The sequence below is a fragment of the Triticum dicoccoides genome, chromosome 2A (genome assembly GCF_002162155.2).
Source record: "Triticum dicoccoides isolate Atlit2015 ecotype Zavitan chromosome 2A, WEW_v2.0, whole genome shotgun sequence".
NCBI classification, from domain to species: domain Eukaryota; kingdom Viridiplantae; phylum Streptophyta; class Magnoliopsida; order Poales; family Poaceae; genus Triticum; species Triticum dicoccoides.
Genome location: NC_041382.1, coordinates 377313959 through 377332518, shown reverse-complemented (window position 1 = coordinate 377332518; position 18560 = coordinate 377313959).

The window sequence follows — 18560 nt, the reverse complement described above, 5'->3', positions numbered from 1 at the left end:
CACGCGGGTTTCTTGGAATCGTTCTGATATTCTTGTGACGAGAACAATGTTCTTGGTGCCTCCTGATATTTAGGGGTTGTGGCAGTGTCCCGGGGAGTTGAGCTTTGAGGTGTTGTTGTCATAATTTTATCATTGCAGTTCTGGAATACCTGAGTTCACCGACATCGAAAATCTCTTTTATGTAGTTGTTGGTGAGATAACCTCGATGCCACCCAGTACTGGGGCGGGAGTTTGGGAGTATTGCCATAACTCGTACAACAGATGCTTTTCGAAGGTTGAGGTACATGATTTCCGAAGGTTTCTTGGTTATGTGTTGAAGGATGGATACAGCTGGATGTAGGAATTGTTAGTTTGGGTGAGATATTATGCTTCCCCTGTATCCCCAACACCTGATTGCATAACCAGAAAGTTTCGGGAGTTTCATAGGTGGGAATTCAAGTAGCTCTAGTATTCTTCCCGCAGATATTTGGTTTGTGATTGGGGAATCCTTACCGCTTATTTGTTCATATCCGTACCTTGTTGCTTTATTCATCTACCTTTATCTAAGTGGCTTCTCAACCTTATGGACGTGTGATGATTTACTTTGGAATTCATTCATTCATCCTTGTTCGAATGTTAAGACTATATGTTGCAATTTCTATCCATTGATTCAGCTTGTCTATTTGTCTATCAAGATTCTAATGGATGTCACCCTCTTCAGGATGGCTCCTCCAACGCTTCAGAATCCGGACCACAATGATGCAGAACAGTTGAACCCTCCGCCACCACCTCCACCTCCGGAGGCATGGCAAGCTGTCATGCAGCCACCAACGCCAACACTCAGATGCCTTTGCAAATCTTGCAAGAGCGCAACCAAGGTCAAGGCAACCAAGGAAATCAAGGCCAAGGCAACAATCAGCCTCAGTTTGCTACCCTCAACCAGTTCCTCGCAAACCAGCCGAAGTCTCTCAGGAACTGTGTCGAGGCCACAGACACCGATGACTGGCTCGTGGACATATGCAAGCATTTGGAATGTAGCAATGTTAGTCCTGAGGACTTTGTCAAGTTTGCTTCGTTTCAACTCAATGACCAAGCTATTGAGTGGTATCAACAATACAGAGATTCCAGAGGAGGTCGTGTGATTACCTGGGATGATTTCCGCCGAGACATCAAAGCTCATCACATCCCACCAAGTGTTGCTGAGAGCAAGCATGAGGAGTTCCACAATCTCAAGCAAGGCAGCATGTCCGTGTATCAATACAATATTCAGTTTCAGAAACTTGCTAGCTTCGGTAAACAAGACGTTCCTGATGAAAAGAGTATGATCTATCAATTCAGAGGTGGCCTCAGAGAAGATCTGCAGTTATCTCTCGTGCTTCTTGAGCCGACCAAGTTTGATCAATTCTATAACATGGCACTAAAGAAAGAAGCTTCTTGTAACACCCACAATGCGGCTATATCTCCCACGTGTCTGAGCACGACTTAGAGGCATAACTGCATAGTAGCCATGTCGCAAGAGGGGTAATCTTTACACATCCCATGTACTGAATAAGAAAGAGATAAAGAGTTGGCTTACAATCGCCACTTCACACAATACATGAATATAGCATTACATCATCCAGAATACACTCAAGGTCCGACTACGGAACCAAAATAAAGACAACCGCAAATGCATAGATCGCCGATCGCCCCAACTGGGCTCCACTACTGATCGTCTAGAAAGGAAACATAGTAACGTCTCGAATCCTCGCCGAACTCCCACTTGAGTTCGGTCGCGACCCCTGCACTGGCATCATCGGGACCTGCATCTGGTTTTGGAAGTAATCTGTGAGTCACAGGGACTCAGCAATCTCACACCCTCGCGATCAAGACTATTTAAGCTCATGGGTAGGAAAAGGTAGTGAGGTGGAGCTGCAGCAAGCACTAGCATATATGGTGGCTATCTTATGCAAATGAGAGCAAGAAGAGAAGCAAGGCATGATTGATAAGCTATCATGATCAAGAAGTGATCCTAGAACTACTTACGTTCAAGCATAACACGAGACCGTGTTCTCTTCCAGGACTCCGCCGAAAAGAGTCCATCACGGCTACACACACTGTTGATTCATTTTAATTAAGTTAAGTGTCAGGTTTTCTACAACCGGATATTAACAAATTCCCATCTGCCCATAACCGCGGGCACGGCTTTCGAAAGTTCAAATCCCTGCAGGGGTGTCCCAACTTATCCCATCACAAGCTCTCATGGTCAACCAGATATTCCTTCTCCCAGGACGACCCGATCAGACTCGAAATCCCGGTTACAAGACATCTTGATAATGGTAAAACAAGACCAGCAAAGCCGCCCGAATGTGCCGACAAATCCCGATAGGAGCTGCACATATCTCGTTCTCAGGGCACACCGGATGAGCGCTCCGTACAACTAAAACCAAACCTCGAGTTTCCCCGAGGGGGCGCTGCAAAGGACTCTAGTTTGGACCAACACTCAGAGGAGCACTGGCCCGGGGGTTTAAAATAAAGATGACCCTTGAGTCCGCGGAACCCAAGGGAAAAAGGCTTAGGTGGAAAATGGTAAAACCAAGGTTGGGCCTTGCTGGAGGAGTTTTATTCAAGGCGAACTGTCAAGGGGTTCCCATTATAACCCAACCACGTAAGGAACGCAAAATCAAGGAACATAACACCGGTATGACGGAAACTAGGGCGGCAAGAGTGGAACAAAACACCAGGAATAAGGCCAAGCCTTCCACCCTTTTCCAAGTATATAGATGCATTAAAGTAAACAAGATATAATAATGATATCCCAACAACTATCCATGTTCCAACAAGGAACAAACTTCAACTTCACATGCAACTAGCAACGCTATAAGAGGGGCTGAGCAAAGCGGTAACATAGCCAAACAATAGTTTGCTAGGAACGGTGGGTTAGAGGCTTGACATGGCAATGTGGGAGGCATGATATAGCAAGTGGTAGGTATCGCGGCATAGCAAATAGAGCGAACAACTAGCAAGCAAAGATAGAAGTGATTTCAAAGGTATGGTCATCTTGCCTGCAAAGTTCTCCGAGTTGCGTAAGCTTGATCCTCGTAAGCGTACTCAACGGGTTCCTCGATCACGTACTCATCTCCCGGCTCTACCCAAGGCAAGAACAAAAGCAAAAGAAACCACAATCAACCACGGTGCCATGCGCAAGGAACATGATGCAAAACATGGCATGATATGCGGGATGCAATATGCAATGCATATGTGTGCTCCGGATGGAAAAGATTGAACCAGGCCTCAACTTGGCAAACCAAGTGCGCCGCTAGAAAAGTGAGTTGATTTCGGTCGAAATCGATATAAAGATCACCGGAATCGGATGCACGGTTTGTAAATGGCAAGCACAACAATAATGACACCATTCTGCGATTAACAGCACGATGCCGTCTAGAATGCAATAATAAACTAAGCTACTACACTCCAACATAGCAACAAGGCATATGCCAGTGATCTACTCAAGATGCTTGACAAAAGATGAACATTGAGCTAAAGCTATAAACCACAAGAGCATGACTAAAACAGCATGACAATAATGCAAAAGATAACAGTTTTAAAGACTTAGTGAAAATGCTAGACATAGCAGAAACAGATTCAACATGGCATCTTTACAAGCTTGATTAACTCACTACAAGGCATGTCATGGCATGGAACAAAATCTATCATGAAGTAGACATGAAAATAAAGCTATCCATGTGCAAAGCAACCTCATGGCATGATTTAATTAAATCACACGAAAATGACAAAACAACATCATGATGTAAAATGACATGTTTATGAACTTGCTCAAATGCAGAAACTAATGCAACCACGGGATTTCTGGGATTTTTCTACCCCAAAAACATATATAATATGTCTAGGTTAGTGTAGGAAAGTCATCACAAAAATGCAAAAACAAATACTACCTAAAAAGAAAATAAACAGAAATGGGCAACTGCCTAATATGGAAGGTGCAGAATTTGCCATGGCCAGAAATGGAAACCGTGGGGTTACTGAGAAAAAAAGGAGGGGGGCTGTGGATGACATGCAGGGGCCGGTTGGAGAGTGTGGATGCCATGTGGGGGCCGGTTGTCAGCGACTCCAGAATAAGATAAGTCGTTGGCAAAAATAGGGGCCCCTGGGACTCGAACCCAGCACCTCCCACACGGAAACGAGTACGCTGACCACTGCGCTGGCTGTGTGTTGGTGATCTAGAGTGGGCTCTATGCTAGATCAAATAACAACAACGCTTGGACCTGCTGAGACGAAACTGGTGGAAACAAAAGGTGTAGCCATGGGAATTCAAACCCGATACCTCCTACAACTGAGCGTGCGGGAGCAACCAGTGGGTTACGAGCCCAGACTGTAAACATGAAGGGGCGCGTCTCCCTTTGAACAGAGAGAAGCCCGGTCCTGGAAAACACCATGAACGCGCAGCAGAGTTCCGGCGTCGACGGCAAGCAAATGTAGCAATTTCTGCAGCTGCAGAGCACCGACGGGCGTGCGAGATGGGGCAAGGAGGCACGTGTGAGCGTGCTAGCTTAAGTGCTGAGGCGAGTGTGGCAAGGCGGAGTGGGGGAACGCACGGGCAAGCCACGGCCATGACACGAACTACCCAAAACAATTACAACTTCGCCGGAGCACCGAGAGCACGGGAAAGATTGAATCGAAGCAGCGCCTGCGGTGATCTATTGACGACAGGAAGGAGCGGGGAGGAAGTTGGGTATACATGCTTACCCTAGGACAAGAATACAGCGACGGAGTCGAGCCTGCGGCGACGTGGACGAGCTCTGAACCTGGCGGGGCTGCTATCCGAGAAGAAGAGGAAGAAGACAGGTCGGAGAAGTCGATCCTGAGGCCGTAGAGATCGCGTTCATCGTGGAAGGAGACGTAGGGGAACTTGGCGGACTCCCCCACAGCGGCAGGAGAGATCAGACGTGGTCGGAGGGGCTACCCCGAGCTTGAGCTCGAGCTCGGCGGGGGCATGGTGGGCAGGGCGAGGGCGAGGCCTGTGGCGCTAACCTAAGCGGCGGTGAGGCAGGTAGAGGAGGGGGATCGGTCGAGAAGGAACCCTAGGGCACCGGTGACAATATATATATGGGCTAGGGACGCCGGACGACCGTCAAATCACGCCCATGTCCGACGTGGACACACTGGATGCACTGCCGTACAGGAGGACGAAGCTCCTGTACGCGTGGGCTGACTGGGCGCAGTTGGTGAGCTCTGTTGGGCTGCAGCAGAGGGGGAGGCCCAAGTTGCTGCACTAGGAGGGCTTTCCCCTTTTACTTAAATCTGTAAATATAAATTCACAGTTGTAGAAAAAGAAAGGTCTAGGGAGGTAGGAGAGGTATTTGGCAGAAACAAAAGATATACCTGAGCTCCTGGAATTATGCTCTATTATACAAAATTGGTTTGGACATTTTTAGAGGAAACAAAAATAATTCAAGTTTGAATCAAATTCAAACTTGAGGCATTTTTGAACCTAACCAAATCAATTCCAAAAGAGGTGAAATTTGGCAGGGGGCTTTATGGCATGGTGATGGAAAATTGGGGCAAAGTTGAACATTAACGGAGGAGGGTAGAGGTGCACTTGCCAAAGAAAGAAAAGAGGGGAAGAGGTGGTGATGAGTGAAGGGGAAAAGATGATGCTTGGATCCACAAAGAACATGCCACAATGCAACATGCTAAGATGAAGATGCACATGATGATGCCATGATGCAACAAGATGAACATGATATGGAATGGATGACAAGAACAAAATCAAAACAAAGGCAAAAACCCAACCGTGAATCTCATAACTTAAAGCCAGAAATGGCAAGAGTCGGAGTACAAATATGGTAAGTTACATCCGGGGCGTTACACTGCCCAGCTCATGTGTGAGGCTTCTAAGAAGAGAGTCAGGGATGCAGTTCAGTCTTCTTCTTCATCACAAGTGGCAGCTAAGCAACAAAAGTTTAGGTTGCCTCCTCCTCCATTTCGCCAGCCTTACCAGCAGAAGAGCAAAGGTGGCAATGGATCTTCCCACCCACCCAATCCAGTCTATCAGAACAAAGATTAGTCTCAAACTCCAAGGTCAAGTGCTACTTATCATCGTCCGCTCTTAGAGGTTACTTGCAACAAGTGTCAGCAGAAAGGGCACTATGCAAACAAGTGCTTCAACCAAAGGTGCCTTTCGCCTCCTCCTCATGTGAGATCTTCCAGCAATGCAGTGGTCAAGCATAATCCCAAGCATGCTAAGGTGAACATGATGAACGCAGCTCAGCCAGAGGATTCTTCTGAAGTGATCATGGGTAATCTTCCATTTAATGATATTCCTGCAAAAGTTTTATTTGATACTGGTGCATCACATTGTTTCATTTCAAGACCTTTTTCATCAAAGCATGAGTGGGTTTATCAAGAATTGCCTAGAATGTTATCAGTTGTGTCCCCAGGTAAGCAAATGACATCTAATAATTGTCTCCCGGATGTGTCTATCAAGATGGGAAATTATAAATTTCTGTCTTCTCCAATTCTTCTTGGCGACTCGGATATTGATCTGATTCTTGGCATGGACTTGCTTTCTGAGCACAAGGCTCAGCTTGATTGTGCTACCAGGGAAATTCAATTGACACACTCTTCTGAGGAGGTGATCATCTATGCTGCTCGGGACGAAACCATTCGATTGTTTTCTCTCAATGAGAAGGGAAAGTTGAATGCCATCTCTCAGATTCCAGTCGTTTGTGAATATCAAGATGTTTTTCCAAAAGAGCTTCCGGGAATGCCTCCTCATCGGCCAGTTGAATTCGTTATCGATCTTGAGCCAGGCATGGAACCTGTTTGCAAGCAGCCTTTCAAGCTTGGACCAGAGGAGTTAAAGGAGTTGAATAAACAACTCGATGAACAGGAGCATATGGGTCTGATTAGACCGAGTTCATCTCCATGGGGTTGTGGTGTTCTTTTTGTCCGGAAGAAGGATGGAATGGAACGACTCTGTGTCGACTACTGTCCACTAAACAAGAAGACAATAAAGAACAAGTATCCACTTCCCAACATCAATGAGCTATTCAAGCAACTTAAAGGTGCTAAAGTATTTTCCAAGCTTGACCTCCGTATGGGTTATCATCGGATTCTCATTCGTGAACAAGATATCCCCAAGACAGCATTCAGAACAAGCTATGGTTCTTACGAATATATTGTCATGTCTTTCAGCCTTGTCAATGCTCCTCCAACGTTCTCTAGCATGATGAACTTCATCTTCAACACTTACACAAATGATTTCGTCCTTGTGTATCTCGATGACATTTTAGTCTTTTCCAAGAATAAGGAGGATCATGCCAAGCATTTGAGATTGGTGCTCGACAAACTCAGAGAGCATCAATTCTATGTGAAGATTTCCAAGTGTGAGTTCTGGCTTGACGAAGTTCTTTACCTTGGTCATATCATCTCCGCCAAGGGCATTGCTATTAATCCCGAGAAGGTGTCTGCAATTGTGAATTGGGAACCTCTTCAGAATGTCAAGCAGCTCCGCAGTTTTCTTGGGCTTGCAAGCTATTGTCGAAGATTCGTTGAGAATTTCTCTAAGATTGCAAAGCCTCTTTCCAACCTCCTCCAAAAGCATGTCAAGTATGTATGGACGCCTGAGTGTGACGTTGCCTTCAACGCCCTCAAAAAAAGCTGGTCACAGCTCCTGTCTTGACTCCTCCTGACGAATCCAAGCCATTCGAAGTTTTCTGTGATGCTTCCTTGCAAGGTCTCAGCACTGTCTTAATGCAAGAGAAGAAAGTTGTGTCCTATACCTCTCACCAGTGGAAGCCCAACAAAAGGAACTACCCCACTCACGATCTTGAGTTGGCAGCGGTTGTCCATGCATTATTAACATGGAGACATCTCTTGTTGGGAAGGAAAGTGGACATCTTCACAGATCATAAGAGCCTCAAGTACATCTTCACTCAACCCAACCTCAACCTCAGGCAGACTCGATGGGTCGAAATGATTAAAGAATACAATCCGAGTATTGAATATACTCCAGGCAAGACCAATTTCATTGCAGATGCTTTGAGCAGGAAGGCCTATTTCAACAGCTTAATTCTCAAGCCCTTCCAACTGGACCTTTGTGAAGCTTTCCGCAAACTGAATCTCCAAGTTGTTCCTCAAGGCTTTCTTGCCAATCTCCAAGTCTCTCCTACTTTGGAAGATCAAATTCGTGAGGCACAACTTCTGGATACCATGGTGAAGAAGGTGAAACATGGGATTGCCAAGAGCCAATCCAAATACAAGTGCTATCGCATTGATGACAAAGACACTATATTCTTCAAGGACCGGATTGTGATTCCAAAAGGTGATCTAAGGAAAGTCATTATGAACGAGGCGCACAATTCCCTTCTATCCATTCATCCTGGAAGTACGAAGATGTAACATGACCTCAAGCAGTCGTATTGGTGGACTCGAATGAAGCGAGAGATCGCTCAGTTCGTGAATAAATGTGATGTCTGCAGAAGGGTGAAAGCAGAACACCAATGACCAGCTAGTCTCCTCCAACCTCTTGCTATTCGAGAATAAAAGTTTGACCATATCGAGATGGACTTCGTTACTGGATTTCCCAAGTCCAAGCGTGGAAATGATGCTATCTTCGTTGTCATCGACAAGCTTACAAAAGTGGCTCATTTCCTTCCAATCAAAGAATCTATCACAGCAGCTCAGTTGGTAGAGCTATACACCTCCAGGATTGTCTCCTTTCACGGTATTTTGCAATTGATCTCTTCAGATCATGGAAGCATTTTCACATCTATGTTCTGGGACTCCTTCTAGAAGGCCATGGGCACCAACATTCACTTCAGCACAACTTTCCATCCTCAAACTAGTGGCCAAGTCGAGCGAGTCAATCAAATCCTTGAAGATATGCTCAGGGCTTTTGTCATCTCCTTCAGTAGGGAAGATTGTCTTCCATATGGCGAATTATCCTACAACAACAGCTTCCAATCGAGTTCGGGCAAGGCCCCATTCGAAATTCTCTATGGCAGGAAGTGTCATACTCATCTCAATTGGTCAGAGACTAGTGAACGTCAACTTCTAGGCAACGACTTGATCACAGAAGCTGAAGAAATGTGTAAAGTCATCCGTGAAAATCTCAAAGCCGCTCAATCGCGCCAGAAGAGTTACTATGATAGCAAGCACCGTGACTTGGCTTTTGAGATCGGAGACCATGTCTACCTCCGTGTATCTCCAATTAAAGGCACTCGTCGCTTCGGTATCAAAGGGAAGCTAGCCCTGAGATACGTGGGTCCTTTTAAGATCATAGGCAAAAGAGGCGACCTCGGCTATCAACTAGAGCTTCCGTCCAACTTCGCAAATGTGCATGATGTGTTTCACGTGTCACAGCTTCGCAAGTGCTTCAAGACTCCTGAGCGCACTATGAACTTCGAAGAGATTAACCTTCAAGAAGATCTGTCTTATCATGAGTATACCGTTGCTATTCTTGAAGAAACCGAGCACAAGACTTGCAACAAGTCAATCAAATTCCTGAAAGTGAAGTGGTCACACCATTTCGATCAAGAAGCCACCTAGGAGCGCGAGGATCACCTCCGTTCCGAATATCCGGAGTTCTTTCAGTCCTAGATCCCGGGATGAGATCCTCTTATGGTGGAGGAGAATTGTAACACCCCAGATGTAAAACTTGCCATTTTGGAAATATATCCAACTTTGAACATGATCAATTCCATTTTGGTCTCCTTCATTTTGGGTCATTTTGTTGTTTTCTTTCTAGCATTGTTGTTGGTTGCCATGTCGTCATCATATAGTGCATATTCATCTCATGCCATCCTTGTCATATTGCATTTTATTCTTACTATGGCATGGCATCATGGTCATTGTGTGGTTGTTTTGCCTCTTGTGTTTACATGCTCAACATATGCCTTGAGGTGCTCATAATGTTGCTCTATGCATCATCACCTTCTCCTTCCCTCAACTTCCTTCTTTTCGCGAGTGCCACATTCCCTTCCCTTTTAATGTTCATCTTTGCCTCATAATTCTAGCCTCATGTCACTTATTTGTCAAGTTTCACCTATTTTGGAGTTGATTTGGTTAGGTTCAAAAATGCCTCAAGTTTGAATTTTATTCATACTTGTTTTATTTTTCTACCTCTAAAAATGCCCAAACCTATTTTATAAAATGGTGCATAATTCCAGGAGTCCATAGGTATCCTTACTTATTTCTATTTCATACCGAATATCTCTAGCATTTTCCCTTTTGTTGGCTATTTATTTAATGGGCAGAATAATATGAAAAGGAAAAGGCCCAACTTACTCGCAGCCACCTGGGCCTCTTCCCTCCAGAACTGGCCCAGTCAGCCTCCCGCAGCCCAGCTAGCCCGCAAGCGACAGGAGCTTCGTCCTCCAGTACAGCAGACCATCCAGAGGAGCCACGTTGGCATGCCCGATGATTTGACGGCCGTCTGGAACCCCTAGCGCCTATAAATCATGTCGAAACCCAACCCCGTCCTGTCCTCTATCCATTCATATCCTCCCCTTCCCTCACCGCCACCTAGGTAAGTCTCCACGCCCACGCCTTCGCTGCGGCCGCCATGAACCAAGTGAGCAAGAGCTCGAGCTCGGGGTAGCTTCCTTGCCGTGCCTCCAACCCTCCGGCCACCGTGGAGAGATCCCCGAAGACCCACTACTTCAACTACGTCCACGCACGCACGCATCATCCTTGTTTGCTTGTCATTTGCGAACTGTGTATCCGTTTCTGGTGATCCTTATATTGATTTCGACTGAAATCACCTCATCTTTCCAGCGCCATACTTGGTTTGCCAAGTTGATGCCTTGATCATCCTTTCCCTTCCAGAGCACTCATATGCATTGCATACCATATCTTGCATATCATGCCATGTATTGCATCATGTTGCTTGTGCGTTGCACCATGATTGATTGTTGTTCCGTTGCTTGTGTTCTTGCTTTGGGTAGAGCCTGGAGACGAGTACGTGAACTAGGAACATGTTGAGTACGCTAACGAGGATCAAGCTTTCGACAACTCTGAGAATATTGCAGGAAAGATGACCATACCCTTGAAATCACTTCTATCTTTGCTTGCTAGTTGTTCGCTCTATTGCTATGTCGCGCTACCTACCACTTGTTATATCGTGCCTCCCATATTGCCATGTCAAGCCTCTAACCCACCTTCCTAGCAAACCGTTGTTTGGCTATGTTACCGCTTTTGCTTAGCCCCTCTTATAACAATGCTAGTTGCAGGTGAAGTTGAAGTTTGTTCCATGTTGGAACATGGATATTGTTGGGATATCATTATTATCTCTTGTTTACTTTAATGCATCTATATACTTGGTAAAGGGTGGAAGGCTCGGCCTTATGCCTGGTGTTTTGGTCCACTCTTTCCTCCCTAGTTTCCGTCATACCAGTGTTATGTTCCTTGATTTTGTGTTCCTTATGTGGTTGGGTGTTATGGGAACCCCTTGACAGTTCGCTTTGAATAAAACTCCTCCAGCAAGGCCCAACCTTGGTTTTACCATTTGCCCACCTACCACCTATACCTTTCCCTTGGGTTCTGCAGACTCAAGGTTCATCTTTATTTTAACCACCCCCCCGGGCCAGTGCTCCTCTGAGTGTTGGTCCGAAATAGAGTCTTTTACATCACCACCTCAGGGAAACTCGAGGGCTGGTTTTAGTTGTATGGAGTGCTCATCTGGTGTGCCCTGAGAACGAGATTCGTGCGACTCCTATCGGGATTTGTCGGCACATCGGGCGGCTTTGCTAGTCACATTTTACCATTGTCGAAATGTCTTGTAACCGGGATTTTGAGACTGGTCGGGTCTTCTCGGGAGAAGGAATATCCTTCATTGACCGTGAGAGCTTGTGATGGGCTAAGTTGGGACACCCCTGCAGGGAATAAACTTTCGAGAGCCGTGCCCGTGGTTAAATGGCAGGTGGGAATTTGTTAATATCTGGTTGTAGAGAACTTGACACTTAACTTAATTAAAATGAATCAACTGCGTGTGTAGCTGTGATGGTCTCTTTTTGGCGGAGTCCGAGAAGCGAACACGGTCTTGTGTTATGCTTGAACGTAAGTAGTTTCAGGATCACTTCTTGATCACTTCTAGCTTCTTGACCATTGTGTTGCTTCTCTTCTCGCTCTCATTTGCGTATGATATCCACCATATATGCTTAGTGCTTGCTATAGCTCCACCTCACTACCCTTTCCTGCCCATAAGCTTAAATGGTATTGATCTCGCGGGTGTGAGATTGTTGAGTCCTCGTGACTCACGGATACTTCCACACAGTTGCAGGTGCCGAGGATACCAGTGCAAGTGATGCTACCGAACTCAAGTGGGAGTTCGATGAGGATTCATGCCATTACTATGTTTCTTTTCCTGATGATCAGTAGTGGAGCCCAGTTGGGACAATCGGGGATCTAGCATTTGGGGTTTATCTTCCTTTTTATTCGGTTTTGACTGTAGTAGGTCTTTGAGTGTATTTGGATGATGTATGAATTATTTATGTATTGTGTGAAGTGGGAATTGTAAGCCAACTCTTTATCCCTTTCTTATTCAGTACATGGGATTGTGTGAAGATTACCCCTCTTGCGACAAAACTACCATACGGCTATGCCTCTAAGCCATGCCCCAACACGTGGGAGATATAGCCGCATTGTGGGTGTTGCATGAAGTCTCCATCCATGTGGATGTACAATAGCACCACCTATCGGAACCACAACAAAAATCATTGTGTCTTCATTGCACTTAATTTCTACAATCCCTCCTTTACGATCATATGCAAAGTCTTTACTTTACGCTGGTCAACTCTTAGACTTGCATGTGTAGGGTGTTCTTGAGTGGGTAGAATTGCTAAAACTTGCCTACAACTAAAATTAGGAAAAGGATAGGTTTTTATTCGGTCAAGTAGTCTAATCACCCCCCCTTTAGACATACTTTCAATCCTACATGGGCCCAATGATTCGAGAAGGGCCCACATGGACCGAGAGGTGGGGCGACAACCCGCATGGGCTGGCCGCACCATTCCCCAAGGCACGTGTCGTTTAAATCTAGAGATAAGGTATTATCTCTACATTTAAAGGGTTGAATCTAGAGATAAGATGTTACCTCCAGGTTTAAAGGTATTTCTCCCTTGTGGCCGGCCCTAGGAGGGTTTTGGGCGCCCTCCCCTGCCCCCTAGCCTATATATAGAGGGGGAGGCGCAAGGGGGCAGCCACCCCTTCACCCTTCCCATTGCCTCTTCGAACTCCTCCCATGTTTCTCCGGTACGCGCTTGGCGAAGCCCTGCCAGAATTCTGCTATCACCACCACCACCATACTATTGTGTTGGTTCTGATCTCATCTGCCTCCTCACCATCGCTTGCTGGATCAACAAGGAGAGGAAGCCATCGATCTGAACGTGTGCTAATCATGTAGGGTAGAACCCTAGTTGCCCGATCTTTCATGGAAGGAGCGGATCCCAGCAAGGAAGACAAAGAACTCAAGGGGAAACATGAGGGAAAAACATGAGAGAAGCACTCAAACCAACAAGATTCGATCACACATATGCTAGATACTTGAAACACAAAGAGATACACGATCCGAATCAAACAAAGGACGATACAATAGGTAACTAGTTCATCTCCGTGAGGAGGCCTTGAGGGGTCATCCCTAGAAGGGGTATTGAATCCAAGGTGGATCTTCTCCATAGAGGCCGCGGTCTCTCTCGGTGGAGTAGATCTGGATGGATGAGCAAAGCCCTATCTCAAGTATGAGCTAAACCAATGCTAACTCTAATACGGAGCTAGGGGAAGTATATATAGTCTAAGGGGTAAGTTGGGGATACATGGGGTGAAACCCCTTTCACTATGCATAGGCATGGCCGTAGTACCGGCCATGGGGGTGGTTGTACCACTAGGAGCTCAGGTGCAGGTTCCTGGAGGTGTTCGCGGAAGGGAGTAGCGGTTGTACCGGTCTTCCGGCTGTTACGGGGATAAACTGGCGCTGAACTGGCCTTACACCGCTCGATCACAGAAGCTAGACCGATAGTTGGGCAGTAGTCAAGCGATTGTACCGCCTGGGCGGTAGTTGGGCGGTACATGGGTGGTGATACGTCTCCAACGTATCTATAATTTTTGATTGTTCCATGCTATTATATTATCTATTTTGGATGTTTAATGGGCTTTAATATGCTCTTTTATATTATTTTTGGGACTAACCTATTAACCAGAGGCCCAGTGCCAGTTTCTGTTTTTTTTGCCTATTTCAGTGTTTCGCAGAAAAGGAATACAAAACGAAATCCAAACGGAATAATACCTTCGCGATGATATTTCTTGGACCGAAAGCAAACCAGGAGACTTGGAGTGGAAGTCTGCAACTCCGTGAGGCGTCCATGAGATAGGTGGCCACGCCCAGTGGGGTAGGTGTGCCCCCACCCTCGTGGGCCCCACGGAGCTCCACCGATGTACTTCTTTCGCCTATATATACTCCTATACCCTAAAAACATCAGGGGGAGCCACGAAACCACTTTCCACCGCTGCAACCTTCTTTACCCATGAGATCGCATCTTGGGGCCTTTTCCGGCGATCTGCTGGAGGGGGAATTGATCATGGAGGGCTTCTACATCAACACCGTAGCCTCTCCGATGAAGCGTGAGTAGTTTACCACAGACCTTCGAGTCCATAGTTATTAGCTAGATGGCTTCTTCTCTCTCTTTGATCTTCAATACAAAGTTCTCCTCAATGTAATACTCTTTTATGGTGTGTTTGCCGAGATCCGATGAATTGTGGGTTTATGAACTTGATTATCTATGAATATTATTTGGTTCTTCTCTGAATTCTTATATGCATGATTTGATATATTTGCAAGTCTCTTTGATCGGTTTAGTTTGGCCTACTAGATTGATCTTTCTTGTAATGGGAGAAGTACATAGCTTTGGGTTCAATCTTGCGGTGTCCTTTCCCAGTAACAGTAGGGGCAGCAAGGCATGTATTGTATTGTTGCCATCGAGGATAAAAAGATGGGGTTTGTATCATATTGATTGAGTTTATCCCTCTACATCATGTCATCTTGCTTAATGTGTTACTCTGTTCTTATGAACTTAATACTCTAGATGCATGCTGGATAGCGGTCGATGTGTGCAGTAATAGTAGTAGATGCAGAATCATTTCGATCTACTTGACACAAACGTGATGCCTATGTTCATGATCATTGCATTAGATATCTTCATAACTATGCACTTTTCTATCAATTGCTCGGCAGCAATTTGTTCACCCACTGTAATACATATTATCATGAGAGAAGCCACTAGTGAAACCTATGGCCCCGGGTCTCTTTCTTATTATATTGCATCTCTTTTATTATAGCATCTCATTTACTATTTTGTAATCTTTACTTTCCAATATATACAACAAAATACCAAAATTATTTATCTTATTATCTCTATCAGATCTCACTTTCGCAAGTGACTGTCAAGGGATTGACAACCCCTTTATCGTGTTGGTTGTGAGGTTCTTGATTGTTTGTGTATGTACTAGGTGACTTGTGCGTTGTCTCCTACTGGATTGATACCTTGGTTCTCAAAAACTAAGGGAAATACTTACGCTACTTTGATGCATCACCCTTTCCTCTTCAAGGGAAAACCAACGCATGCTCAAGAGGTAGCAAGAAGGATTTCTGGTGCCGTTGCCGGGGAGATCTACGCCAAGTTAAGACATACCAAGTACCCATCATAAACTATTCTCCCTCGCATTACATTATTTTCCATTTGCCTCTCGTTTTCCTCTCCCCCACTTCACCTTTGCCTTTTCTTTCGCCCTTCTTCCGTTCGATCTTGTGTTACCATGTGCCTTCTTTTTGCTTGCATCTTCGCTTGCTAAGAGTTTATGGATCCTCATCCAGTTCCTAATATTTTTAAAAGATCCAATTATGATGAACCAATTGCTAGTGAGTTGAGTGCACTAGATTATCTTTATGAGGTTTTGCTTGAAATTCGTGAATCTAAAAATTGTGATGAAGTGTTGAAAGAAGAAATTTATGAAGTGATTCACGATAGCTCCTTTAATGAAAAGCATGATTGCAATTATATTAATATAAATTGTGCTAATAATATTCAAAACCCTAAGCTTGGGGATGCTAATTTTGCTATGTCTATTACTTGTTGCAATGATCATGATTGGGGTGATTCTTCTTATAATCTTAAAAATTTATTTAAGCCCCATGATGAATATGAGATTGATAATAATGTTTGCAATAATATTGAAACTGGGTTTGGAAGAATGTCAACTTTGGATCCCACATATTTTCATAACATTCAATGTTACGAAGTTTTTGATAAAAGTGGGTTTGGAGAGGTCATGACTTTATTTTATGATAATCCCACTATTTCGGAAGAGTGTCAACTTTGCATGCATGTGGATCATGAAGTGAAAATTTTATGTGATAGTTGTATTGTTTAAATTGATTTTGATCCTACATGTAATTGTTATGAGAGAGGAAAACATGGTTGTAGAAATTTTCATGTTACAAAATTACCTCTCGTTAGGTTGAGATTGCTATTGTTTCTTTCTTCTTCCTTGGATATGGTGGTTTTTGCTTGTCTTGATAATTTGTTTGGTTATGATATCCCTATGCATAGGAAGCATTTTAGACTTAAACTTGTTTGTCATATGTTTTATGATGCGCTCTTTGTGCTTCAATTCTTGTCTTTCATGTGAGCATCATTGAATTCTCAATGCCTAGCTAGGAGCGTTAAACGATAGCGCTTGTTGGGAGGCAACCCAATTTTATTTTTGTTCTTTTCTTTTTGTTCCTATTTAGTAATAAATAATTCATCTAGCTTCTGTTATGATTGTGTTTTTTATGTTTTAATTAGTGTTTGTGCCAAGTAAAGCCTTTAGGATCTTCTTGGGTGATTGTTGTTTGATCTTGCTGATAAAAACAGAAAGTATGCACTCAAAAAAAATAATTACCATTTTTTACCAGAGGGCAATAAAAATACCAATTCCAACTGTAGTAGATCAATATGCAAATTGTCCTAGTCGTCCTAATTTTTCAAAAAAAAATTGGAGTTACAGAAGTATTCGAAACCTACAGATTGCTACAGACTGTTCTGTTTTTGACAGATTCTGTTTTTCACGTTTTTTTTGCTTATTTTGATGCATCTAAGGCTAGTATCGGGGGATATGAACCATAGAGAAGTTGGAATACAGTAGGTTTAATACCAATACAAATAAATAATGAATTAATTACAGTACCTTAAGGTGGTGGTTTATTTTCTTATACTAATGGAGCTCACGAGATTTTTTGTTGAGTTTTGTGTTGTGAAGTTTTCAAGTTTTTGGGTAAAGATTTGATGGATTTTGGAACAAGGAGTGGCAAGAGCCTAAGCTTGGGGATTCCCAAGGTACCCCAAGGTAAAATTCAAGGACAACCAAAAGCCTAAGCTTGGGGCATCCCCTCTTTCGTCTTCGTCTATCGATAACTTTACTTGAGGCTTTATTTTTATTCACCACATGATATGTGTTTTTCTTGGAGCATCTTATATGATTTGAGTCTTTGCTTTTTAGTTTACCACAATCATCCTTTGGGAGAGACACGCATGAATCGGAATTTATTAGAATACTCTGTGTGCTTCACTTATATCTTTTGAGCTATACAATTTTGCTCTAGTGCTTCACTTATATCTTTTTAGAGCATGGTGGTGGTTTTATTTTATAGAAACTATTGATCTCTCATGCTTCACTTATATTATTTTGAGAGTCTTTTAGAACATCATGGTAATTTGCTTTGGTTATAAGACTAGTCCTAATATGATGGGCATCCCAGTTAGGTATAATAAAAACTTGCATATAAAGTGTGTTGAATAGTAGGAGAAGTTTGATACTTGATGATTGTTTTGAGACATGAGGATGGTGATATTAGAGTCATGCTAGTGGGGTAATTGTGAATCTGAGAAACACTTGTGTTGAGCTTTGCAAGTCCCGCAGCATGCACGAATGGTATCCGTTGTGTAACAAATTTGAAGCATGAGGTATTTTTTGACTGTCTTCCTTATGAGTGGCGGTCGGGATGAGCGATGGTATTTTCCTACCAATCTATCCCCCCAGGAGCATGCGCGTAGTGCTTGGTATTTGATGACTTGTAGATTCTTGCAATAAGTATGTGAGTTCTTTATGACTAATGTTGAGTTCATGGATTATACACACTCTCACCCTTCCACCATTGCTAGCCTCTCTAGTACCGCACAACTTTCATTGGTACCATAAACCCACCATTTACCTTCCTCAAAACAGCCACCATACCTACCTATTATGGCATTTCCATAGTCATTCCGAGATATATTGCCATGCAACTTTCCACCGTTCCATTTATTATGACACGATCCATCATTGTCATATTGCCTTGCATGATCATGTAGTTGACATTGTATTTGTGGCAAAGCCACCGTTCATAATTTTTGTACATGTCACTCTTGATTCATTGCACATCCCGGTACACCGCCGAAGGCACGCATATAGAGTCATATTTTTGTTCTAAGTATCGAGTTGTAATCTTTGAGTTGTAAATAAATAGAAGTGTGATGGTCGTCATTATTAGAGCAATGTCCCATGTG